Raw genomic sequence first — 27,230 nt, 5'->3', positions numbered from 1 at the left:
AAATGCCTATTGTTCTTCACAAAAAAGTCTTCAGTGGCCACCCTTTTGTTGTGAAAAAACCTCCTAAAGAGGGAAAAAATGCCCTGGCGGTCCTAGTGTGTTCACACACATCACTACCACATGTATATGGTAACAAATCCCCCCTGGAGTGATGCGGTGAACGAGAGCTGGCACATGAGTAAAGGGAAGTGCCATGCCTTGAGGACAGGATCAGTCCACAAAGGGGGGTAAGCCCAAAGCTTCAAGCTTCTCACGAGACAATGCCTTTGTGAAAAGATCTGCAAGGTTGTCCTCTGTTGGCACATAATCCAAGCTGATCTCTCCTGCTGAGAGCCTCTCCGTGACATAGTGGTAATGCACCTCAATGTGCTTTGTGTGAGCATGAAAAACTGGGTTCCTCGCAACTGCCAATGCGCTCTGACTGTCAGTGTAGATAGTGTTGGCAGTTTTCTGTCCAACACCCAAATCAGCCATAAGGCGTCTGAGCCATACACACTCAACTGTAGCTGTGAAGACTGCCCTGTACTCAGCCTCACAACTCAAAGTGGCCACAGTAGGTTGCTTCTTGCTCAACCATGATATACATGAACTTCCAAGCATGAAAAAAAAACCACTTGTGGACACTCGCGTGTCAAAACAACCAGCCCAATCTGAGTTCGAAAAAGCATGTAAGTCTGGCGGCAATGATCCCCCCTTGGGATAAAACAGGCCAAGATGTAAAGTGCCACTAAGGTAGAGGAAAATCCTCTTGACAGCCTGCCAATGCTTAGACCCTGGGCTATGCATAAATCTGCTGACCTGTGAGACTGCAAACTGAATATCCGTCCTTGTGTTGCATACATAAATGAGGCAACCAACAACAGTTTGGTAAAGAGTGACATCAGCAGAATCACCAGCATCATGTAGACTCAACTTCAAACCTGTTTCCATGGGAGTGGCAATAGGTTTGCAATCCTCAAGTCTAAACTTACATAGCAATGTCTCTATGTAACTTTTCTGACACAAGGCAATACCACCATCACATTGCTTAAACTGTATACCCAAATAATGATGCAACAGCCCCAAATCTTTCATCTTGAAAGTAGCATTCAAATCAGCCTTAAATTCAGCAATGTGTCTCTCATTTGGTCTAGTGATCAGCAAATCATCAACATAAAGAACCACAATGAGAAGTACATCACCCTCACGCTTTACATACAATGTGCTTCTGTTGGACTGTTACGAAAGCCTTGTTTGACCAAATGAGTGTCAGCTTTCTCATACCAAGAACGAGGAGATTGCTTCAACCCATACAAAGCCTTGTTACATTTGCACACTTTGTCCTCTTGTCCTTTTATGACAAAACCGCGAGGCTGTGTTACATAAACTTCCTCAAATATGTCACCATTCAAGAAAGCAGTAACAATGTCGGATTGATGTACATCCCAACCAAAATGAGCTACCAATGCACATAGAAAATGCACAGTAGTCATACGACAAGTGGGAGAAAAAGTCTCTTCATAATCTATGACTTTTTGCTGTGCATAACCCTTTGCAACAAGTCGAGCCTTATGGCGATCGATCTCACCATCCGGCTTGCGTTTCAACTTGTAAACCCACTTCGTACCAATGGCCTTTTTGCCAGGAGGCAAATCACATAAAGTCCATGTGTCATTTTCTATAAGTGCATCATATTGTGATTGCATGGCAGCCATCCAATTTTCTGAATTTTGTGCTTCATCAAAAGTCAGAGGTTCCTCAACATCATGTAAGCTAGACACAGCCAAAGCATAACAATGTGATGCATAAGATGCATGGCGAGAGCCTGAACGAGTATGACTAGACAAAGGTGCATCCAATTTACTGTCACGCAAAGTGTGCACCAGCCATTTTGGCATACCTCTAGCCTGCTCATTTTCAGGCCTTTCCTCATCAAGTACATCATGTACATCATGTACATCTACATCAGTAATAGGCTGATCTAGAACATTTTGAGAAACCCCCATAGGCTGTACATTTGCCTCATTGGAACTTACATTCGTATTTCCACCATTGAAAAGAGGCAACAAAGTGTCATAAATGTCCTGTGAGCTTACATTACTGTCTCTAGTACATGACAGCAAGGGCTGAACAGAATCTTCCACAAACACTACATCCCGTGAAACCATAATACGTTTTGTTTGCGGATGATACAACCTGTAACCTTTGCTTTCCGCACTATAACCAACAAAAATACATTTGACAGCCTTATCATCCAATTTTTCGCGCTGTACTTGTGGCACCAAAGCATATGCCAAACAGCCAAAAACACGCATGTGCTCAATAGAAGGTTTTCTATCATGCCATGCTTCATATGGAGTAATAGACTGCAAAGCTTTCGTAGGACACCTGTTAAGTACATAAGTGGCACACATAATGGCCTCAAGCCAAAAAGAATGCGGCAAAGCTTGACTTTTGACCATACATCGTGCCATTTCCGTCAGTGACCTATTTTTCCTCTCAGCAACACCATTTTGCTGAGGTGTATAAGGCACTGTACATTGGTGTTTTATTCCACGAGTAGCCAGAAATGCATTAAATTCATGAGACATATACTCCCCCCCTCGATTGGAACGGAGGGTGCCCATAGTACATTTCAAGACATTTTCAGCCATAGCCAAAAATTTTTGAAGCACATAAAAACTTCGGACTTCGCTTTAAGCAGAAATACCCATGCATGCCTGGAGTAATCATCAATGAAAGTGACGAAGTACAGGTAATTGCCCAAGCACGGAGTTTGCATGGGCCCACAAACATCACTATGCACAAGCTGCAACCTGCATGTGGCCCGAACTGAACCATCCTTTGGAAATTTAGAATGCTGCATCTTACCCAAAATACAGCCTTCACAAACATGTTTGACAGGTGCTTCAAGAGGCAGCAAAGAAGCAACCATATCAGATTTCTGCAAACGCAGCAAACTGACAAAATTCAGATGACCAAAACGTGCATGCCAAAGTTTTGCATCTGAAATAGCCCTTGAATCTGCAACAGCATTTGCAAAATTTTGTCCACACTTGTCATACAAAGTGAGCTTATACAACCCACCGCACAAAAGGCTAGATGCAACAATTTCATCACCAAAACTGAGATGATGAACTGTACATCTGTCATCCACAAATTTGACTACAAGTCCAAGTCTAGCAAGTGCGGATACAGACAAGAGATTCTTCTTGATCCTAGGTACATAAAGTGCATCAACAAGTGTGAAGGAACTGCCATTAGCAGCAGTGAGCACAATATTTCCAACTCCTTGAACTGGATAAGAGGCGTTGTTGGCACAAGTGGCTGAATTCCCATGAGGGACTGACTCGAGAGAGGTAAACAATTCACGATGTGAGGTAATGTGCTTTGTAGCACCACTGTCAAAATACCACACATTTGAATCTGCAGCAACTAACAAGAATACATCATGGACAGCAGGATTGTAAGTGCACTCTGCGCTAAAAGCCCATTTTGCATCAACATCAGCATTACAGTCTCCTTTCACAAAAGACTCAACAATGGATGCATTTGTAGTGGAACCATCATTTGCAGTGGAACCACCCTCTTTCTTCTTAGCCTCTTTGGCCTTCAACTTAGGACACGACTTGATCAAGTGATCATTGGCTTTACAATAATGGCAACGCATCTTCTTTTTGCCCTTATCACCAGAATTTCCAGACGAAGTACTTCCAAGCAGAAGCATTAGGAACAGAATTTTTGCCACTCGCAGCAGAACCATAAGAAGTGGATGAATTACTGTTACCACCCTTTCTTTGATAAGCAATAAAAGCCTGTTCAGCTGCACACTGCCTAATCCTGTTTTTTCTGGAAAGTGACTCTTGCAACAGCAATGTGCATAATGCATCAAACTTGACAACTTCAGGATTTCCTTGGGTCATCAGTCTCCAAGTACTAGCAAAAGTCTGGTAGGAATCTGGTAAGGCATCAAGAACAATCTGCACAAGGGAACTGTCTGAAATGACTTCACCTGCATGAATTAGCTGCTCATTGATATCCTTGACACTAGCAAGGAAAGTGTCCATATCATCTTCCTCATACATAATCTTCGACTCCAGCTCTTTACGCAGCAAAGCAATTTTAGCCTCATTGCGGCTTGCATAAAGACCTGCTAAAATATCCCAAGCCTGTTTTGCAGATTTTGCTGAACGGATGTGAGGAACAATGGTGTGCTTCAGACACAACGCAATCAATGCATGAGCCTGCACATCCTTAACATCCCAACGAGCTTGTTCTGTCGTAGGCAAAACAACTCTAACAGCTGCAATCCTTGCAGCAAGACCTGCAACATCTTCAACATCGCCTACATCCTCAGAACCAGGACGTACATCAATGCCCTGCACAATGTTCCAGACACCCTTTGACACAAGAACATGTTGCATCATATAAGCCCACATAGGGTAGTTGTCCCCATCCAACCTGTCCTCAGCAGCAAACATCTTGAACACATCTGTGTTGTTGTTGTCAGCCATGGTAAATACTGCACCTGATGTGAAAACTGCCCGAAAATAGGAGAAACGGAGCGGGAACAACCTGTGCTATATAGCAAAAACCGTAGAAGACTATAAGGCACCTGTTATGCAGAAAACGACACTGACAGAAATTTTGCACAAAATGACAAAATAGCCTCTATAGTAATGCCTGTAGTGGAAACGGAGGCCGAAATGAGCCCAAATCAAAAATTTTGTCGACCTGCGAATGCTCGCCAAAGCTCACTGAAATCGGAGAAAGTGAGCAGGTGTGTGCTGGAGTAGCTGGCGACTAAGCCCGGGAGGACGTGACCTGCTCTGATACCAATTGTTGGAATTAGGGTTGCAGAGAAACACACACAGCTTAGAGAAGATGAAGGAAGCTCAAGGAACACAATAGAGAGTGTGTTACTTAGTGTGCAATGTAAAGATAGATAGCCCTAGAGTGATGGGTGTATATACAATGCACAGGGGAAAAAAACTCCTAAAGAGGCGGTCCTAGTGTGTTCACGCACATCACTACCACATGTATATGGTAACAAATTCCTCTCACATGCTAGCATACCTACCAAATCCCATTTACATGCAAGCACCGGAAAGACCATGTGAAACATTTATGAAAGTAACGAGGGTACCTCTCACCCAAGGCTGGAGTGGATGACTCTAGCGTACTAGCTATATCTGTACACGCAAATAGATGATGGTTAGAGTGCAAATATTACAAGGGTCGTGTTCTTGTGCATAATGTGTTTTTGTTATGGCTCTTGCTCTTTTACTTTTTTATCTTGTTTTTGTGAGTATAAGGCTTTATATATACATTCCCTAAGATTGGAGATTAAGAGGTCATGGAGGAAGGTTGAGAGGGAAGCAAGTGAATGATGGATGTCAGCAAACACTCCCCCCTTCCTTGGGTAGATCATACCTTTTGGAATGATGTCGTCACCTTTTGAAACCAATTGTTCCAGTTGGTAATAGGTGAGGATTGTTGCCAGTAGTTTTCTATTACCTTAGGTGCCTCGTCGAGTTGCAAGGGTGGTAAGGTACTCTCCCATGATTTTATTTGCAACATTGTTGTAGGTGGTGAACTTACAACGGGAAGTGTAAACTCTTTCTTGCTTGTATGGATATGTACAATGGTAGGTGGAGGTTGTGTCGAAGCTTTTACCTCTATGGATGCATTACATGAGGAGCTAGAAGCTTCATGGGACTCCCCCCTTCCTGAGCTAGGTGGAACAAATTGTTCTTTCTTCGGTACCCAAAGTAGCTTTAGAACGGGTGTGTAGCATTCTGTGATTTTTTTCTTTTCACGATCTTCGATTTGTTTTCGAGCTACGGGATTAGGATCACATGGTTCAGGTGATAGGTAAGAACACAATCTACGTTTTGGCACCCAGATTTGATCATTTCCTTGATAGTAGCCTTGGTCTTTCAATAGTTGTTTAGGAATCCAACGCCACATTTTCTTACTTTTCTTGGAGCGAGTGGTACATTTCTTACAAGGCTTCTGTTTCTTAGTACTAGCCATGGTCGCTAAAGAAGCTTTAGGGACCCACTTGTATGTTTTCTTTGTTATATTAGTACGAGTCTTGTCAGAAGCTATATACATTGCTTGTAGCATATTTAAGGGTACGGATATTTCATCCTCCTCAGGTGTTACCCAGGTTGTCCCCATATTCCCCCAAGTGTCTATGGTTGTTGCTAGGTGGACCCAATCCACATTGTCCGGCTCAGTCATCCCAGGTAGTACATCCATATAAGGAGAATCTTCCCCAACATCAGTGCCCGCTTTACACGTGTAACAATATTGCAATGGGGCCGAGTGAACTGTGGTGTCAGATCTGTGATCAATTATAAACCTGTTTCCTAGAGGATGTGCTCGACCCGTCACAAGATCCACTCCAATGACAGAATCTTGGAACTGCAAGTAGACATGGTTTTTAGACCAGTCGTGCACCATTTTTGCTTCCCTCATGAAAGGACGTCCTAAGATCATCTCCGATGCCATAGTGTGTTTGGAGAAATCCATAACAATAAAGGTAATCCTTATTTTATGTCCAAAGACCTTGATCTTGAGATCTTCTAGCATCCCAATAGGTTTAACAATAGACCCATTGGCCATCTTCACTACTATGGTTGTGGTCGCAAGGTGAGGTCTTCCCATAGCTTCCCAACAATTTTTAGTCACAATGCTAACCCCAGCACCACCATCAAGGATTCCCTTCACAGTTAATCCCTTAGTAGTGATTGGTATGGTCACATTGGATTCATCACCCTCAAAATATTGTCCCAACTTGTTAACAGGTATTTCTATAACAAGGTTCTCATCTAGGTTGGGTTGTGGACCTAAGCGTTCCTCCTCTATTGGCATCTCCTCAGCTCCATCCATCTGTGCAAATTGTGGCAGCCCAAACTTTAGTTCTCCATTGAGGAAGGCTCGAAGAGCTGAGACTAGCTCAGGGTCTTTATATAGTTTGGACATGATGGTGGTTCTAACTTCTGAAGACATGAAATCCATCAATTTGGCAATGTTTAACGACACCTTTTGGCCTTGAGTCCCTTGACGTGGAGAAGATGGGATCTCCATTTCTTTGATAGGATCAGGTAGTCCCTCTGTAAACACTCTTTCCATTAAGAAGTGAGTACGCCCACTTTCCCATGACTTTAAGTCACTTTCTTCTTGGGTGACACTAGGTATGGATAAGGGTCTATGGACTTGGTGAGGTTGATGTTGCGTAGGGAACATGGTGTCTGTAATCTGGATCTGCCTAGGTGCTGGTTCTAGATCCCTTTGGGTATCTTCTACCAAAATCCTTAATTGCTTGACTCGCTCAATCTCCTCTGTAGGGTTTGGATAAGTTCCTATCTTCTTCTTGGATCGTGGCCATTGTGGCTCATGAAGATCTTCCTTGTTGGTTTCTATCTTAGTGGTCGTCTTTGTCTCCATGGTTTCTCCAATCTACTTTGTAGGGTTTGGATAAGTTCCTATCTTCTTCTTGGATCCTGGCCATTGTGGCTCATGAAGATCTTCCTTGTTGGTTTCTATCTTAGTGGTCGTTTTGGTCTCCATGGTTTCTCCTGAATCAGAATCCTCTTCAGCGTCATTCATATATATGGGGTCGTCACCAGTCCCTATGTTGGTCTTTGAACGGGGGTCTAACTTCGCTGCTTTTTGCAATCTCTTTCTTCGTGTTTTCTTCTTTTTCTGAGATTGGGCAATTGATGCCGTGTCTCTTTCCTCAAGAATATAATTTTGTTTTTGGAGCATCGATCGTGTGAGTACGTTTACTGGTACCACAGGTGTACTTTGCGATGGCTCCTCGGTAACTTCAATCAAGTTTAATGGCGTGATCTTCAGTGCATTTGGATTATTTGGACATTGGGCAATCAAATGATCTATGCCACATTGATTACACATGAGTATCGGCATTGTAGACATGCTTGCTTGATTGGTTTGCATTAGTGTGGCGTTCTTTTGTAGCCTAATAGGACACTCGGCTACACGATGTGGTCCTCCACACTCATAGCATTGAAGAGGTGGTCTCTTAGCAGTGCAATTGATATTTTGGCCTCTTGCCGCAAGAGCAGCTACTTGATAGACAGGTTTGACTTGTCCCCAATAGTCCTCCATGTAGTATTGTGGACTTTCCTCAAGCACATCCATCCCATAGGCGATATTAGGATCTATATCTTCCTCACAGCCTTCCAAACAAGAAATAGATGACTCACAACCCACTTGATTCACAGAAGTGATTCTCGGATGTGGTGGTTGCGGTTCTAGCACTGGAGGTGGTAAGGGTGTTGTTTGAACAACATTTTGGGCCGTGGGGACCATGTGTTGTGCTGTTTGTTCAAGAGGTGGGGTCGGCATCAATGCAGGCACTCGAGGTGTGTCTGTCCATGCTAAGGTTGGTCTATTGGCCATCGCACGCTTAAATACTATGCAATCCTTAGCTTGATGACCATACCTCCCACATGCATTGCAGTTCCCATTGAATTTTACTCTAAAAGTAGGGCATTCACTGGTACTATGCGGTCCATAGCATACTGAGCACCATTGTTGCTCCCTTCTTGGATACATATGATTGTTTTGCAGAGCATGATTGTCTCTAAGACTCTCTTGAATAGCCTTGGTGAGATCTGCTAAAGTCATCTCAGATATCTTTGGCTCCTTAGCAATAGGTTTTAGGGTCATTTGATGATGCCCTGATGCTTGCGAGCTAATAGATGTAGGATCAATAGACACTCTTTCTCCTTGAATCATTAAATTATCCTCCAATTGGATCGCATTGGTAGTGACTGCTTCCCAAGTGGTGATACCTCTAATGACTAGGCCATTGTAGATATCATCATGTCGTAATCCCCTAATGAATCTATCAAGCAATTGGTTATTGTTGAAGCGCTCATTTGGATTACATCGAGAATTCAAATGCTTCAAGCGACTAATAAAGTCTCTCACCGACTCTCCTTCCTCTCGTTGGGCTTTTTGGAGCTGAGAGGCTACACCCCAAAGCACTCCCTCTCGTATGTATTCTTTTAAGAACAGTCTCCTAAGAGTAGGGTAAATCGTTTTTTCTTATATTTGTTCAAACACTTCCATATGCTTTCTCACATCCCCGTCTCCACTAAATTTTTGTGTGAGCTTGGCTATTTGTACTGCCTTACTTCTAGGCTCTCTATCAGGCCGCTACACATATTCTCAGCAATAGATCGACCGATAGCTTGAGCAAATGTTGCCAAGTCACCTAAGTGAGCAGGAACCGTGGGTGGAAGTGCTCCAGAGACTACATGTGGAGTAGGTATTGGCATTGGGCTTGGTGCATAGGAAGCCCTTGGGTTCCACGTTGGGTACGATGTTGTGCCATGTGGTGGTCCAAAGTTCAAATTGAGCTACCATGTAGTGGTGCTTTACTAACAAATGAGGTCCATGGCGTGTTTCTCGGCATGCCCATCATTGGGGTAGGCATGGTAGCCGTGGTGTCATCAAGGGAAAGATGAGTTAGACTTGGAAACGTGAAGCTATCACTTGTGGGCTCAGATTGCACTGAGACCCATGGAGAAACAACATATGGAGGATCCATCGGACTTACCGAGGGAGTCTCTATTTGCGATAAGGTCGGTTGTTTAGCCTTTCCTATATCTAAGAATCTCATGAGACCCGTTGAAGGCATGTTGATCCCCTTGTTCTGTCTCTCTAACTCAATGACCCTATGGATGACCTCACAAACTCTTTGTTGTTGATCCTCCACACTAGTAGCGCCCATTGTGGATTGTAGGATATCTAACCAACCCACGTGATAGGTGTGACCTGTGTATAGGTCGGTTAGATTTTTCGTTTGTAGTTCGTACTCTCAGTTCTCATTTAGGAACACTCCATCTAGGATTGAGGTGCTAGGGGTGTCCTTTGAGCTAGATGCAATGTTGCTTTCTAGGGGTTGGCCCTTAGCGGTTGCTAAGTCAGGAGCACTCGATTGCTCTCTTAGCAAGGATATTGACATAGGCCCTTTCGATTTTAACTCTCTTCGTTGCTCCGCCTTGCGTAAGCTCTCAATTTCCTTTTCCCTCGCTGCAAAGATATATCGCTCAACCTCTTGCACTTCGGCAAGGCTTCTACCATTGGGTAATATGACCTCGGAGGGAAATAACTCTGAAGAGTCAGGAGGTGCAGTGAATGAAGTATTCACGTGCACATTCTCTAACGGTATAGGCTCTACGTTGGTCATGAATGGAGAATTTACTTCCCCACCCCCCTCATTTACATCATTAGCTCCATGTTCGGAGCGAGTGGCTCTACTAAAGGTTTCCTTCAGGCGGCTAAGCACGCTCGGCCCGGAGCGTGGGCCCATGGCATGCATGTCTTGGCTTGAGCTATCGGGATTAGGCATTGGGAAACCCTCTATGACGTCATAGTCAGAGGAAGAGTCACTAGCCGCTATGTTCGGGTCTTGGTTTGTACTACCTTGGGTCCCCGTAGAGGGCCCGGAACCTAAAGTAGGTGGATATTGAGAACTCGCGTAAGTTGAAATTCTCTCTAGTTGCTCCGTCTCTAGCACACGACCAAAGCACAGATGCATGTGCCTTTGGCACTCTACAAGCGTCGGCGAAAAACCTCGAAGGTTAACCGCTTACCTTTTTTAAGCGTCCGTTTTCACTCGTGTTTTTTACGTTTTTAATATTTTTTAATGATTTTTTAATGTTTGATTAAAGTGTTGTGATAGCTCGAAACGAGCGTATCACTTAGAGGGTCGCTGTGTGCTTTACAACACAATTTTCGGGATCTGAAGTTTCGTTGGTCCTCAAAAAATCAATTTTTAGCTACGTGTGAAGCTAAAATTCATAATTTTAAAAGGCGAATGAGGCCTAGGCCTGAGCGTGAGCTTGGGTTTGGGTCTAGGAGATATTCCCGATCCCGATCCTATCTTTAATTTTTTTTTTAAAAAAAAAGGATAAGGTTGTCGCGGCCTGCGCGAGAGCACCCACACACACTCTATCTAAATACTTATAACTAATACACCTAGTGTTACACACTAACACACTCTATTAGCTCTCATAGATCTACTTCTTACTTACTGTACACAGAAAACTAACAACCTTAATACACATAGAATAAACACAGTACCTTTGAAAACTCCATTAACAAAACAAACACACAGTATAACACTAAATCCCTCTTCTCAACACACACACCCTCCTTCCTTACCTTTCCTACAATAGAAATTGCACCACAAAAGAAGCACAGAGTGCCATTCAAGCTTAGTGTATGGCATTCCGCGGTAGCGGCGCCAAAAATGTGTGCGTATGTCACACGTGTCAATGCAAGGAACTTGCCAATACACCGCGTGCTATAAATTCATGGAATCTAGGATTAGTATATAATAAATTCATGGAATCTAGAATAGTGTTAGCTGTATATACTAAAAATAAATATATGAAAATAAAGGGAATCAAATGAGGAGGGTTCTAATTTGCTTTTATTGATGTATATTTATCTACAAGAGATAAGGAAAAATACCTGTAGAAAATAGAAATCTAGTGAAAGGCAATGAATGATGGTGAAAGGTATTTTTTTGATGTTTTTTCTTGGAGTGGATTCACACCAAAAATAAGAGAAGCTTGCATGAAATGATTTTTTATAGAATACATGGTAAGAAAGATCATGGTAATGGTGAGTAAATGTACATAGCATACTTAGGTAAATAACACACATCTAGGTAGAAATATTTAAATAAATACCAAAATAATTATAAAAAATCTCTATATTTACGGACTATATGCATTAAAATACCGTTACACACAAATGGGCCATAATATATTTTTGTTTTTTATATTTATTTATTTATTTGGTTCAACTAGCCCAATTACTAGCTAGCTGAGGGTTAGGAGATATGGGGCCAGTCCCCTAACTCACACACGTCTATATACAGTGAAAGGGTGAGGATAACCATAGTGAAAGGCGAGGATAACCACAGTGTTTGAGTGATTTAGCTCACTATGGAAATTACAGAGAGCCAAAAAACGGTTGTCATTAGCCCTCCCCCAGGATGATGGTATATTCATGGAACATCATGAGGCATCTTCTCCAGAGAGAGTGGTTCTGAGTCCTATGTGATTCTTGGTATCTTGACAAGATTTTCATAGTGTAGCTCCTTGTCACTTTGGCTTGAGTTACACATATGTATCATGCAATAAAACTTACACGAGATAGTAGCTCTTTGAAAATTATTTGGTGGATCTTTTGATAGAAGGTGACTCAAATAGGGCTTCAGGTGATACCCGTTTACCTTTTTGGATTTCTCTTTACCATTCAAGTCCATAAGCTGATAATAACTTGAATTGAAAGCCTTCTTGACTATGTATTTCCACTGTCATCTCGTTTCAAACTTGGCATACCTTAGCACAAGATCTCCTTCCTTGATGCCTTTGTCCTATCGTTTCTTGTCGAGCTTTTTTTTGCTTGTATAGCTTTCCTCTTGTAGCACTCGTAAGCTGCTTCTCTTTTCAACTCAATTTCTACTAAGTTAAGAAGTCAATCCATCCATGCTTCTTGATTATCTTGTGTTGCTTTGCTATGAAGTCGCATTGTTGGAATGTTGAGCTCAATTGGCTACAAAGCCTCTTGACCATAGACAAAGTGAAATGGTGTGAACTCTGTTGCCTCCTTATATGTTGTTCGATATGCCCACAAGGCACCATCCAAGAAATCATCCCATAAATTTGTCTTGTTTTGCACCATCTTTCTAATGATTCCTGCAATGACACCATTAGCCTTCTCCACCAAACCATTTGACTGTGGGTAGTAGGGTGTGCTATGACAATGTAGAATGTGAAGCTCTTCACAAACTTCTATGAGTAAACCCTTCTTGAACCATGGACCATTATCAAAACAATCTCCAGAGTTGTACCAAATCTACAACAAATATTAGTGTAGACAAATCTGCTCATTGTTTTCCCATTTACCCTTGCCACACTTTGAGCCTCTACCCACCAAGTCATGTGATCTACAGTCACTAGAATGTAGAGTTTACCATTCTTTGTCCTAGGAAGAGGACCCATAGCATCAGGGTACATTTGCAAGCACTATTTGCCTCGGGCCATGCACCAAACTTCTATTTCCATTTACCTGAAAATTGTGACAGCTTTTACGCCAATGTTGGACATCCACATGCAAGCTTGGCCAAACATACCCCGCAAGCAAAACTTCTTCACTGTTAACTCTTGGGAAAAATGACCACCAAATGCCTCTTTATGCAAACCTTTTAAAGTGGCTGAAATTTTCTCAAAAGTTGGTACTCTTCTGCACTTGATCCTTCCCTCTTTGATAGAGGGAGCCTTCTACGAAGAGATAGAAAAAGACCATATTACGTAAAGTGGGAAAATCCCAATTCCCAGTGATCCGAGCCTATCACAAATTTATGTTTACTATATTTTGTTGGTTTTCCTTGCTTCTAGAGGTTTACAATAAAAGAAAGAGTGAGAACAACCTCTTGGAAAAATTCAAAAAATGATTTGATGGGAATTTTGTCTTGACTAGTTCACCGGAGGTGAGAGGTAGAGGGAGAACCTAGTTGGTAAAGGGAAGGGAAAACATGTAAATGTGAAAAGAAAAGATATGATGTGGTTGTGGAGTCATGCACCCATGATTTAAGGGTCATGAGTGGCTCATATCATCATGGCTTTGGAGCCATATGATGATTGAAACAAATGGGACCCAAGTGGAAGACTTGGTAAAGGAAGGAAACAGACACATGATTTTGCTGGATTTTTAAAAAATACTTCCACTCCTATCCAAGAAAAGTTTTCTCATCAAAGTTGTAGCTGATGAGCTGGAGATTTTGACCATATTTTTTTAATAATTTTTGCATCTACGGTCTAGGAGATATGGTCAAAATGGCGGACGCCAGTTTTTTCAATTGTGGTGGAGACCACCCCCTCTACCTTTACACACACACCCTTCCTTTTCCACATTGAGACCTTCTCTAAAAATCATCCATTAGTCTTCTCACCCTCCCCTCCTTCCTCCTCTCTCTCAAGCTCAAAAAACCATCACAAATTCCTTTTCTAATCACCTCTCTCATCATGCTTAATCTTGTTGTAATTCATAAGTTCTCATTCAACCCCTTTCTATAATTACTAGATATGCATTGATTTTATGTAGATTCTTTACATTTTAAAATAAGGAAGCTCTTGGATACAAGCTATGGAGGAAGGAGTGAAAACAACACAAGTGATGATGGAGCCAATTAGTTGCAAATTGGTCAACAAATCACTTGGAAGGAGCTTCTTCATTGGTTGAATGTCCCTAATCAAGCTTCATTTGTACAAATTGCACTTGGATCTTAACCTCACTCCTAATCACTCTCTTTCCTATATAAAGAGCCCCCCCCTTTGTAATTTCAAGTATGCCTCAGCCCCATTGAGTCTTTGTATCACTCATCATGAGCCCATAAAGCTCATTCACTCACTCTATTCTTGCACATTCTAGAGTGCAAATTGTTTTATGCTAGTAACCTCCCCTCCTCTTACTTATGTTAATTAAGAGAAATCTTTTATGTGTGTGTGAGAGTGCTTGATGTGATTTTGGCTAATCCTTGAGTTGTTGTTTAGTAATCTACATGCTATTTGTGTTGGGAGTGCTTGAAGTTATCCATTCCTTGTACATACACTAAGGTTAATGCTTCATTCATAGTGATACCTCTCTCTCTCTCTCTCTCTCTCTCTCTTTGTGTAGCGGTCCTAGTCCACGCTTCCAAGACTAGGTGGTGCCCTCATCTCATTTCCCTTGTGGCGCAATGGAGGTTGTTTTGGTGTAGAGGCCGCCATTCCAAATTTCCTTCGTCACCAGGTTGGACAACTTTCAATATATCATGTACAAAATATAGAGATTTTGTCAAAAAATTGAGTTTTCTTAAGGTCTCATTCCACTTTATGCACATACAATACACAATGAAAAAAACTAAAATACCATGGTTTCAATCAATTGGATTATTAGGAGACGAGTATATTGCATCCATTATCGTTGTCTATGTTCTATTGCCCTACCTACAACTTATCTCAACATGGAGAGATCGGTTTCTAGGTCCACCACTTGTCCAAGTTAATGTAAAAGTGACTCAAGGTTCACAACTTGTGAAAGCAAGGATCATTGAGGAATACAATCCACTTGGCTTTTTTTCCTTAATTTACTGCATGTGACATTCAAGCAAGGTCCACTTCTAATGTATAACTTCTTAATTTGAGGCATGGGGCATACATAAAAGATGTAGCATATGCTCTATTGCCTCATAGGAAGGTTGGTTTCAAGGTGCACTTATCCAGGCTAGCCTATCTTGGAGAAATGATGGAACTTGCTTCTCTCCTTGTTTCAATGGAGACTAGCTTGGACAAGTGGTGGACCTTTGCTTCTCTCTATGTTTCAATAGAGTTATCTTGGACAAGTGGTGACCTTGGAACAAAACCCCCATGTAAAACATATCATGGGTATTCCAAGTGATTAGAAAGATTACCATTTAAGATATAACCTTATAGGTTGGACAACTGGAGCCTGGCTTGGAGAAATGGTGGACCTTTGATTCTCTCCATGTTTCAATGGAGCCTATCTTGGAGAAATGGTGGAGCTTGCTTCTGTCCATGTTTCAATGGAGCCTAGCTTGGACAATTGGTGGACCTTTGCTTCTCTCTATGTTTCAATTGAGTTAGCTTAGACACATGGTGGATCTTCAAACTAAACCAACTACTATCAATGTTTCCTAGCTTGGACAAGTGGTGGAGTGTTTCTCCTCTCCATGTTTCAATGGAGCTTAGCTTGGACAAGTGTTGGACCTTAAAACAAAAACCCCATGTACAACATAGCATGGATTTTCTAAATTTCAATGGAGTCTAGCTTTAACAAATGATGGAGCTTGCCTTCATCTATGTTTCAATGAAACTAGCTTGGACAAGTAGTGGACCTTGTAACAAACCCCCCCATGTACAACATATCATTGGTTTTCTAAGTGATGGGAAGGAATACCATTCAAGATATAAACTTATAGCTTGGATAAGTAGTTGACTTTAAAACCAAATTCATCATAATACAATGAAATACAGGTTAGCCAATTCCTAAATCTTGAGACCAAACCTCCCATGCTATTAGAGGTAATATATTGGATAAGTGGTGGACCTTCTATTATTTTCCCATGCCTAGTTTAGACAACCGGTACACTTTGCAGCTATAAAGGTTGGATGAGTGGTGGAGCCTTGTTTCTATCCATGTTTTAATGGATCCTAGCTTGGACAAGTGGTGGACCTTGGAAAAAAGCTTCCATGTACAACATATATGAGGTTTTCCATGTTTTAATGGAACCTATCTTGGACAAATGGTGAAGCTTGCTTCTCTCCATGTTGATTTTGGAACTACCTTAGACAAGTGGTGGAGCTTTTCTTTTCTACTCTTCATAATACAATGAAGTATAGGTTGGTTACATGGTGAATCTTAAGGCCAAACCTCCCATTTTACTAGAGATGATAGGTTGGACAAGTGGATCAAACTTCTATCATTTCTCCATGACTATATTGGAAAATTACTAGACCTAGCATCTCTCTATGTTGTCTAGAGATGAGCTTGGACAAGTGATGGACCCTGCTTCTCTCTTCCCTTGGTTTACTAGTTTGAAGACTCAGTATATATACTTTCTTAGATCTAGCTTGAACAAGTGGTGGACCTTGTATCCACAATCTTAATTCATTACAAAAAAAGTATATGAAAAGATAACATAGGAATCTTGGTTTGAAGGTCAAGCAATTAGGTTCCAAATGCACATAATAATATATTTTCCACCCATAAGAAAAGAAAGTTAAATATGTTATTACCAAATTGACAAAGGTAACGTCCAAGAATTCTAGCTTTGCATCTTGTCAGATCTAAATCTTCATCAAGGCAACATGCATGTATACATCAACTTTCAAGCCATTCAAGAATACATGCACTTAGATTCCATAGTTTTCTTTTCAAAGTCTTTTAGGTTCTAAAACTCTTTCACATAAAGTATGTAATGACAAAATTCTTGAAGCAAACATTTGTGCCTAAGAAAAAGATCCCTCTCACATATTTAAAGTCCATGAATTCTCTGATCCACACTTACAAGTTTTATTTTGACATCAAACATCAATTCTCTCATACAAATAAATGCAACCTCGATATGAATTGACAAAAAATGAATTTCTTTTACTATATGACACAACATAGTCCCCAATCAAATAAAAAATGAGTCCCCAAAAATTTGGGTGCACTCTAGCAATACATCAGAGTCCCCTTACAATAGGATGCACTCCAATAGTACATTGAAGTTTCCTTAGAGTAGGGTGCACTCCATTGAAGTGTTCATAAAATTGACACACCCTTGTTTAAAAAAAAAAAGACTATATCAAATTATAAAAATGTTGAAAGATACACACTAGAATAAAAAAAGCATCGTATGGCCATATTTATTCAATGCTTTCGTGTTGACAAGTACACACCAAGGACATAATTTGTCTTAGAATCACTATACTGATTTACAATAGTGTTGTATGTATAGACTCTCTTATCTCTTGCATACAACCATTCTACCAACCATGGAATTATGGTTCTCTGCAAGAAGTTTTGAAGTTTCTCGGAAGTTTGACTCCACATCTTTGGAAATATAAGATATGTCTCTAGCATGTTCCACATCACTCTAATGGAGTGTCATAAAAAATTAAGGTATTGTTTGCATCCAAATCCTCAAATTCTTCCAAATATCACTCAAACTTTTGTGATAAACCCTTGTAAATCCTAACATGATATTTGGATTTTGGCAATTTTTGTTACTCATAAACACCTTGAACTTGGTATACTGCTCAGGAAAACATTTTTGTGTGATGCGTTGCACCCTTGTTAAGTTATAGCAACTCCATATCCATAGCTCAAAGTATTCAACACAAAAATCCAAAAAACTTTGTGCGTCTGGTCGCACCACATGATAAACTTCATCTTTATCCTCCACAAGTCGCATGTGTTGAGCCCAAGCTGGCATAGAATCTCCATGTTTCATTTCAATTGTCTTGAGAAGTAACCCCTCTAGATCCAAGATAAGTACTCTTTTGATGTCCTTGAAAGCAAGTGGTAGGTGATAAGGAGGGGATTCATTCCTTGGACAAGGTCTTGGAGGAGGTTGGATGGGTAATTTAATAGTTTTCTTCAATTTATGCCAGCATATAGCCAATCCATTTTTTTGTAATGATTCTGAAATTAAAGAACAAGAACACTTAATGAAAACACAACAATAGACATGAGTTTTACATTGTCTACCCTAAGGTTTTATTAGATACCAAAATAAATCTATGATCTACTCATTTAATAGAAAGAAAGTCAAATTAAAATCCTGACTCTTTTTTATGCTACACTCTCTCTTAGTCTCAATACCATGGAGTTCAACTAGACTTAAGTCAACTAATAACTACTACTTGTTGTTAAAGGTATGCTTGAAGTGCATAAGGCTTAACCAATGCTCTAGTGTAGAATGGGTATTTAGGTCTCAAGGTCTACCACTTATCCAAGCAAAGGTCCATTTAGATATGGAAACCCAATTTTTCTTAATATAATGATATAGAGTGGACAAGTGGTGAATCCTGAGACCAAACCACTCATGCTACTAGGGATAATAGGTTGGACAAGTGGTGGACCTTGAACGTAAACCCCCCATGTACAAAGTATCATGGGTTTTGGGTATTTCAATGGACTCTAGCATCTTGGAGACTTGGTGGAGCTTACTTCTCTCCATGTTTCAATGGAGTCTATCTTGGATAAATGGTGGAGCATCATTCTCTCCATGTTTCAATGGAGCCTAGCTTGGACAAGTGGTGGATGTTTGTTTCTCTCTATGTTTGAACAGACTTAGCTTGGACAAGTGGTGGACCTTGGAACAAAACCCCCATGTAAAACATATCATGGACATTACAAATGGTGAGAAAAAATACCATTCAATATCTAACCTTATAGGTTGGATAAGTGGTGGACCTTAACACCCAATTATTATTAATATAATGAGATAGAGTGGACAAGTGGTGAATCTTGCGACCAAACCTACTAGGAAAAGTAGGTTGGACAAGTGGTGGACCTTGAATGCAAACCCCCCATGTACAAAATATCACTCATGCTACTAGGAATAATTTGGTATTAAGGTCCATGTTTCAATGGAGCCTAGCTTGGACAAGTGGTGGACCTTTGTTTCTCTCTATGTTTCAATAGAATTATCTTGGACAAGTGGTGAACCTTGGAACAAAACCCCCATGTAAAGCATGTCATGGGCATTACAAGTGGTGCGAAAAAATACCATTCAAGGTATAACCTTATAGGCTGGACAAGTGGTGGACCTTAGCACCCAATTCCTCTTGATATAATGACATAGAGTGGAAAAGTGGTGAATCGTGAGACCAAACCTACTAGGGATAATAGGTTGGACAAGTGGTTGACCTTGAATGTAAATCCCCCATGTACAAAATATAATGGGTTTTGCGTATTTCAATGGAGCCTAGCATCTTGGAGACATGGTGGAACTTACTTCTTTCCATGTTTTAATGGAGCCTATCTAGGAGAAATGGTGGAGGTTCCTTCTCTCCACGTTTCAATGAAGCCTAGCTTGGACAAGTCGTGGACCTTTGTTTCTCTCTATGTTTGAATATGGTTAGCTTGGACAAGTGGTGGATCTTGGAATGAAAATCCCATGTAAAACATATCATGGGCATTTCAAGTGGCGAGAAAGGATACCATTTAAGATATAACCTTATAGGTTGGACAAGTGGTGGACCTTAACACATTGTTCTTCTTAATATAATGACATAGAGTGTACAAGTGGTGAATCTTGAAACCAAACCACTCATGCTACTAGGGATAATAGGTTAAACAAGTGGTGGGCCTTGAAATAAAACCCCCTAGAGTGTTTCAATGGAGCTTAGCTTGGAAACATGGTAAAGCTTGCTTCTCTCCATGTTTCAATGCAGCCTATCTTGGATAAATGGTGGATCATCATTCTCTCCATGTTTCAATGGAGCCTAGCTTGGACAAGTGGTGGACCTTTGTTTCTATCTATGTTTGAATAGAGTTATCTTGGAAAAGTGGTGGACCTTGGAACAAAACCCCCATGTAAAACATATCATGGGCATTACAAGTGGTGAGAAAAAATACCATTCAATATATAACCTTATAGGTTGGAAAAGTGGTGGACCTTAACACCCAATTATTCTTAATATAATGACATAGAGTGGATAAGTGGTGAACTTGGGACCAAACCTACTAGGGAAAATAGGTTGGACAAGTGGTGGACCTTGAATGTAAACCCCCCATGTACAAAATAGCACTCATGGTGAACTTGGGACCAAACCTACTAGGGAAAATAGGTTGGACAAGTGGTGGACCTTGAATGTAAACCCCCCATGTACAAAATATCACTCATGCTACTAGAAATAATTTGGTATTAAGGTCCATGTTTCAATGCATCCTAGCTTGGAAAAGTGGTGGACCTTTGTTTCTCTCTATGTTTCAATAGAGTTAGCTTGGACAAGTGGTGGACCTTGGAACAAAACCCCCATGTAAATCATGTCATGGACATTACAAGTGGTGAGAAAAAATGTCATGGGAATTACAAGTGGTGGACCTTAACACTCAATCCCTCTTAATATAATGACATAGAGTGGACAAGTGGTGAATCATGAGACCAAACCTACTAGGGATAATAGGTTGGACAAGTGGTGGACCTTGAATGTAAACCCCCCATGTACAAAATATCATGGGTATTGGGTATTTCAATGGAGCCTAGCAACTTGGACATGGTGGAGCTTACTTCTCTCCATGGTTCAATGGAGCCTATCTAGGAGAAACAGTGGAGGTTCCTTCTCTCCATGTTTCAATGAGCCTAGCTTGGACAAGTGGTGGACCTTTCTTTATCTATATGTTTTAATAGAGTTAGCTTGGACAAGTGGTGGACCTTGGAATGAAACCCCCATGTAAAACATATCATGGGCATTTCAAGTGATGAGAAAGGATACCATTTAAAATATAACCTTATAGGTTGGACAAATGGTGGACCTTAACACATAGTTCTTCTTAATATAATGACATAGAGTGTACAAGTGGTGAATCTTGAGACCAAACCACTCGTGCTACTAGGGATAATAGGTTGGACAAGTGGTGGACCTTGAATGTAAACCCCTCATGTACAAAATTATGGGTTTAGGGTATTTCAATGGAGCCTAGCTTGGAGACATGGTGGAGATTGCTTCTCTCAATGTTTCAATGGAACCTATCTTGGAGAAATGGTGGAGCATCCTTCTCTCCATGTTTCAATGGAGTCTATCTTGGACAAGTGGTGGACCTTTGCTTCTCTCTATGTTTCAATAGAGTTAGCTTGGACAAGTGGTGGATCTTGGAACAAAACCCCTTTGTAAAACATAGCATGGGCATTACAAGTGATGAGAAAAAATATCATTCAAGATATAACCTTATAGGTTGGAAAAGTGGTGATGGACCTTGACAAGTGGTGAAGAATACCATTTATGATATACTCTTATAGGTTGGACAAGTGGTGGACCTTAACACCCAGTTCTTCTTAATATAATGACATAGAGTGGATAAGTGGTGAATCTTAAGACCACCAAACCACTCATGATACTAGGTATAATACGTTAGAGAAGTGGTAGACCTTGAATGTAAACACACCATGTACAAAATATCATGGTTTTAGGGTGTTTCAATGGAGCCTAGCATCTTGGAGACATGGTAGATCTTGATTCTTTCCATGTTTGAATGGCACCTATCTTGGAAAAATGATGGAGGTTACTTCTCTCCATGTTTCAACAGAGCCTAGCTTTGACAAGTGGTGAACCTTTGCTTCTCTCTATGTTTAAATAGAGTTAGCTTGGACAAGTGGTGGACCTTTGCTTCTCTCTATGTTTGAATAGAGTTAGCTTGGACAAGTGGTGGACCTTGGAATGAAACCCCCATGTAAAACATATCATGGGCATTTCAACTGGTGAGAAAGGATACCATTTAAGATATAACCTTATAGGTTGGACAAGTGGTGGACCTTAATACACAGTTCTTCTTAATATAATGACATAGAGTGTACAAGTGGTGTATCTTGAGACCAAACCACTCGTGCTACTAGGGATAATAGGTTAGACAAGTGGTGGGCCTTGAAATAAAACCCCCTATGTACAAAATAAAATGGGTTTAGGGTATTTAAATGGATCCTAGCTTGGAGACATGGTGGAGCTTGCTTCTCTCCATGTTTCAATGAAGCCTATCTTGGAGAAATGGTGGAGCATCCTTCTCTCCATGTTTCAATATAGCCTAGTTTGGACAAGTGGTGGACCTTTGGTTCTCTCTATGTTTCAATAGAGTTAGCTTGGACAAGTGGTGGAGATTGAAACAAAACTCCCATGTAAAACATATCATGGGTAGTTCAAGTTGTGAGAAAAAAAACCATTTAAAATATAACCTTATAAGTTGGACAAGTGGTGGACCTTAACACCCAATCCTTTTTAATACAATGACATAGAGTGGACAAGTGGTGAATCTTGAGACCAAACCTATCAAGCTACTAGGGATACTAGGTTGGACAAGTGGTGGACGTTGAACGTACATCCCCTATGTACAAAATATCATGGGTTTAGGGTGTTTCAATGGAGTCTAGCATATTGGAGACATGGTGGAGCTTGCTTCGCTCCATGTTTCAAGTGGTGGACCTTCAATTATTTTCCCATACCTAGTTTAGACAACCCATACACTTTGCAACTCTAAAGGTTGGACGAGTGGTGGACCTTTGTTTATTTCCATGTTTTAATGGATCCTAGCTTGGACAAAAGGTGGACCTTGGAAAAAAGTCCCCCCTGTACAACATAGCTGAGTTTTTTCATGTTTTAATGGAAGAGAGATTTGACAAATGGTGGAGCTTGCTTATCTCCATGTGGATTTCAGAACTAGCTTGGACAAGTGGTGGAGCTTTGCTTTTCTACTCTTCATAATACAATGATGTATAGGTTGGTTACATGGTAAATCTTAAGGACAAACCTCCCATCTTACTAGAGGTGATAGGTTGGACAAGTGGTCAACCTTCTATCATTTCTCCATGCCTATAATTAGACAATTAGTAGAACTAGCATCTTTCTATGCTGTCTAGAGCTGAGCTTGGACAAGTAGTGGACCTTGCTACTCTCTTCCCTTGGTTTATTAGTTTGAAGACTCATTATATATACTTGCTTAGATCTATATAATTACTCATTAGTTAGGTTACAAGTAGGTATGTAATTTGTTAGCCTCAAGGGACTTTGAATATTGAATAGTAAGAAAGTCAAGTGCTGGTTTGAAGATCTTTTGCTTATCTAAACTAAACTCTAACTCAATAATAAGTTTCTTAAGTTCCACGAATTGTCCTATCTAGGCTCCAAAAGAGTTTTAATTGGTTTGTGCTAGATTCTAACTTCCTTGATGGGGTAGAATCCTAGAAAAATGAGGCACTATAAGTTTTACCTTAGCTCAAATGGATTTTCACTTAAACTAGACTGCAATTTGGCACTCTAGTATCTTTGTCTTGATGGAGTTTAACACTAGATACATAGTAGTGATATTTAAGCTTCATGTCTCTTCACTTGATCGAGATATGAGACCATACTTTCAAGGTCACCACTTGTCTTACCTAAAGACCAATGTGAGACATGGGAGCAAGAAAGCCATCCGATATTGTTTTAAGGACTATTACATAGACAATCAATAACTTAAGTAAAGCAAAAAGACTTGGATATTTCACAATTAATAACTTTAGTAAAGCCAAAAAGACTTGGATCTTTGACAGTTTTTTTCAAACTAAAAAAGCACAATCTCATGCTAACAAAACTATAAATCACAATTGAAAGTTTTGAACAAGAAAAAGATCAGCAATCTTAATAAGAAGGATACTTTTCATTTCATTTGATGATTACAAATTAAAACAAAGTCTCTCAAGAAATTGATAAACAAAAAATGTAGGTGACTGCTTCATTATTTTGAGCAAAAATATCAAAATCTCTATTGATTGAGCTCCATCTAGTAGTATCCTTTGTAAGATCTTGCAGGAAGGAATAAAAAGAAATATTTGTTAGATACCATGCACATGAGTGTTCAAGCATATGTATCAAGAATATATTGCATGTCACTAGTACCTTAGGGTTGGTTTCTATCCAGCCTTAGAAGATTGTTCTCAGCTTTCACCTTATTTATATAAGCCTTTGTTGTGGCTGCCTTCAAAACTCCTTTTGTGTTACAACCCAATTGCCTAGCTAAAGTGGTCAATTGTGATGCCCTCATGCTTTCAATGGGTGTACGCTCCTTTGCCAAGATCTCTTGTATTTGGGCTCTTCTCATTTCATTGCGGTGGCTTGTGTCACTTGCGTCTTCAATGATAGTTTCATCTCTATCACCTTTTGCAGGTGGTATTCTTCTTGTAAAGAACACCTTAGCTGACCAAACATCATTTTTTTTGCTTCCAATACTCCATGATTTGTTTGTATTCACTATCATTTGTCACTATAGGTTGTCCATAACGATTAGAAGCAATTAAATCAGGCACATCCCTTCTCTCATCAAGCTGAATCAAGTATGGCAGTAGCTCCTCCAAGAGCATATTGTCAACCATCTTCTCAACATCAAATTGTGGTGGAAAAATGCAATTGTTTGCTGGTGAAATACATCCCTTGTAAGGAGAGTCATCAATAAGCATTGTTCTTTGTGGATCACATTCAAACCCCAAGGAAATTTTGGCAAGAGGCTTGAACATTGCCTCAACGTTTGGATTGTCGGGTCTAAACAATTTTTGAGTTTGAGTAGTGTAGCAAACATCTTCCGACCAAATTGCAAAGAAAGGCAATGTATCCTCAGCTAAGTTGTTTAGTGCTGCAAGGATTTGATACACATTATTCCTAGTAGCTGCGACCAAATTGCATGCAACATTAAACCTCAGTAAAATAGTCTTCAAGAACTGGATGCAACCTGCCCTGAGTATAATATATCTTTTTGAATCCATTTGCACTGAGTTGTGGTGTGAGGATGGTTGAGGGGAACGTTTCAACAATAGACCATTTAAATCCAATATAATTGTAAGCATGGATTTCTCAACATCTACACTACATGACGTAGTAGCAATTGGCAATAGCTCATGAGTGGACTTTTCAGTCTCTTTTGATGTATGTTGCATTTTTGAAGCATCGATTTCTTGGTTCTCATTATTGGAAGCTTGCTCAAGTTGCACAACACTAGACTCTAGTATAGAAATATCATCCATCTTGGGCACTTCAGAAACCATAGAATCTATGGATTCTATAGTTGTTGACTGAACCATAGGAGCATTATCCATCCCAGTTTGTGAATCTAAGAAAACACACACACAAATGGTATCTCAAAACCACTAGAATTTTATTCACCATATTTATATGTAGAACTCCTAGTAAGAAATTTATTAAAGGTAAAGCCGTTGTTAGAATCCTTGCAACCATTTTTAGCATTCGTACACAAAACACCACTTGTCTAAAATACAATCTACTAACTCAACATTTTCCATCCTACACGTTATTAAAGATGAGTACTTAAAGTGAAAACTAAAAGCCACAACTTGTTGAGGAAACATGGATACAAGGTCCACCAAATGTCCAACCTAGACTACAAGAAAACAATTAGAGATTTGGCTTAGATTTGGATTCAAAGGCCACCACTTATTCAAGTAAGATAACTCCACTTGTTTAAGACAGTACTGTTTGAAGCCCCACCACTTGTTCAACCTAGACATTGATTAAATTTTGGTAAGATTTATCACAAATCTAGAGTAGAATCAAGATTCTATGGCCAAGGTAGTCAAATAAGTTAGACAACACACAAAGCATAAGAGCACTCTAGATTCTCATTGAGCATAAACTAAACAATAATCAAATGTTATACTCACTTGAGATTTCATCCATGAAAAATGAAAATGATGCATGTACTTGAGATTTCCATCCATGTACAATACTTTACAATGTCAAGTAAAGTTATAGTCAGCAAACAACTCTTCTCCTACTTCAACTTGACAAATAGTCTCAATGCATACATGGCCATATTCTTCTGACTTGATGTGTGAAGAGGTGCATTTATGCCAAGGTGGAAAATTTGGATCAAACATGGCGTACGTTGGGATAGACATTTGTACTATGAGAACTATTTATATAGCCCGACATGTTTCCTTCTTCTACACAACCAAGAATGTATGATCGATCTTCCTCTTCTTTTATGTTTGGATCCTCTAGGGGAGAATATTTATAAGCTCTTGGAAATATTTTTCATATCTTTTTCCAGTCTTGAAATCTATACTTATGCCCTCCATAGTTTAGAATAGTCAAACCACTTTCCAGGGTACTATGCAAAAATAGCCCATAACCAGCTCCTTGAATACATGAAAGTCGCACTTCAAAATCCACGCCGTTAATATGGAAAATTACATCTTTGGGAATAGGAAAATTTGGTGTCCCAAAAGGATCTTCATGCCAATCATAGTGTGAAATACATCTAGTTTTTATATCACTTAACTCCTTTGTGTCTGCAAAAAGAAGAAAATATTATGCATAAAATAATGACAAAATCAAACAAAGATATCATTATTTTATAGTCCAATAGGTCCATTGTATGGAAGACTTAGAGTGCCTCTTACATGGTGCCTCCAAGGTTTCCAAAAAATAAAATCATTGAAAAAAAAAGGCCACTGTGTCTCCAATCTATTGCCCATTTGAAGCATAGAGAGAACCAAGGTCCACCACTTGTCCAAGCTAGACATGGAGCATTGACACAAGATCCAACACTTATCCAAGAACCCTATAGTATATGTGGTAACATGGGATGCGTTGATGAAACAAAAGTAGTCTAGCCTCCTCATCCATCTCTTTTTTCTTGTAGTCTAGAGGGATTAGTTTCAAGGTCTATCACTAGTCAAAAACTACACATAGAACATTGATACAAGGTTCCACCACATGTGAAACCTATCATCTCTAGTAGCATGGATGGTTAGATATCAAGGTTCACCACGTGTCCTACCTATACTCTATTGTAGCATAGAGGTTCTAGTTTGGTGGTACTACACTTGTCCAAACTTGGCTTGTTGTTGATATCTGGAGGTAATCAAGGGTCCTCCACTTGTCCAAGTTAGGTATATAAAACAATTGCAAGGTCCACCATGTGTACAACATATGATT

Source organism: Adiantum capillus-veneris, chromosome 16 (genome assembly GCF_014529385.1).
Source record: "Adiantum capillus-veneris isolate H3 chromosome 16, ASM1452938v2, whole genome shotgun sequence".
NCBI classification, from domain to species: domain Eukaryota; kingdom Viridiplantae; phylum Streptophyta; class Polypodiopsida; order Polypodiales; family Pteridaceae; genus Adiantum; species Adiantum capillus-veneris.
This window is presented reverse-complemented; position numbering follows the sequence as displayed.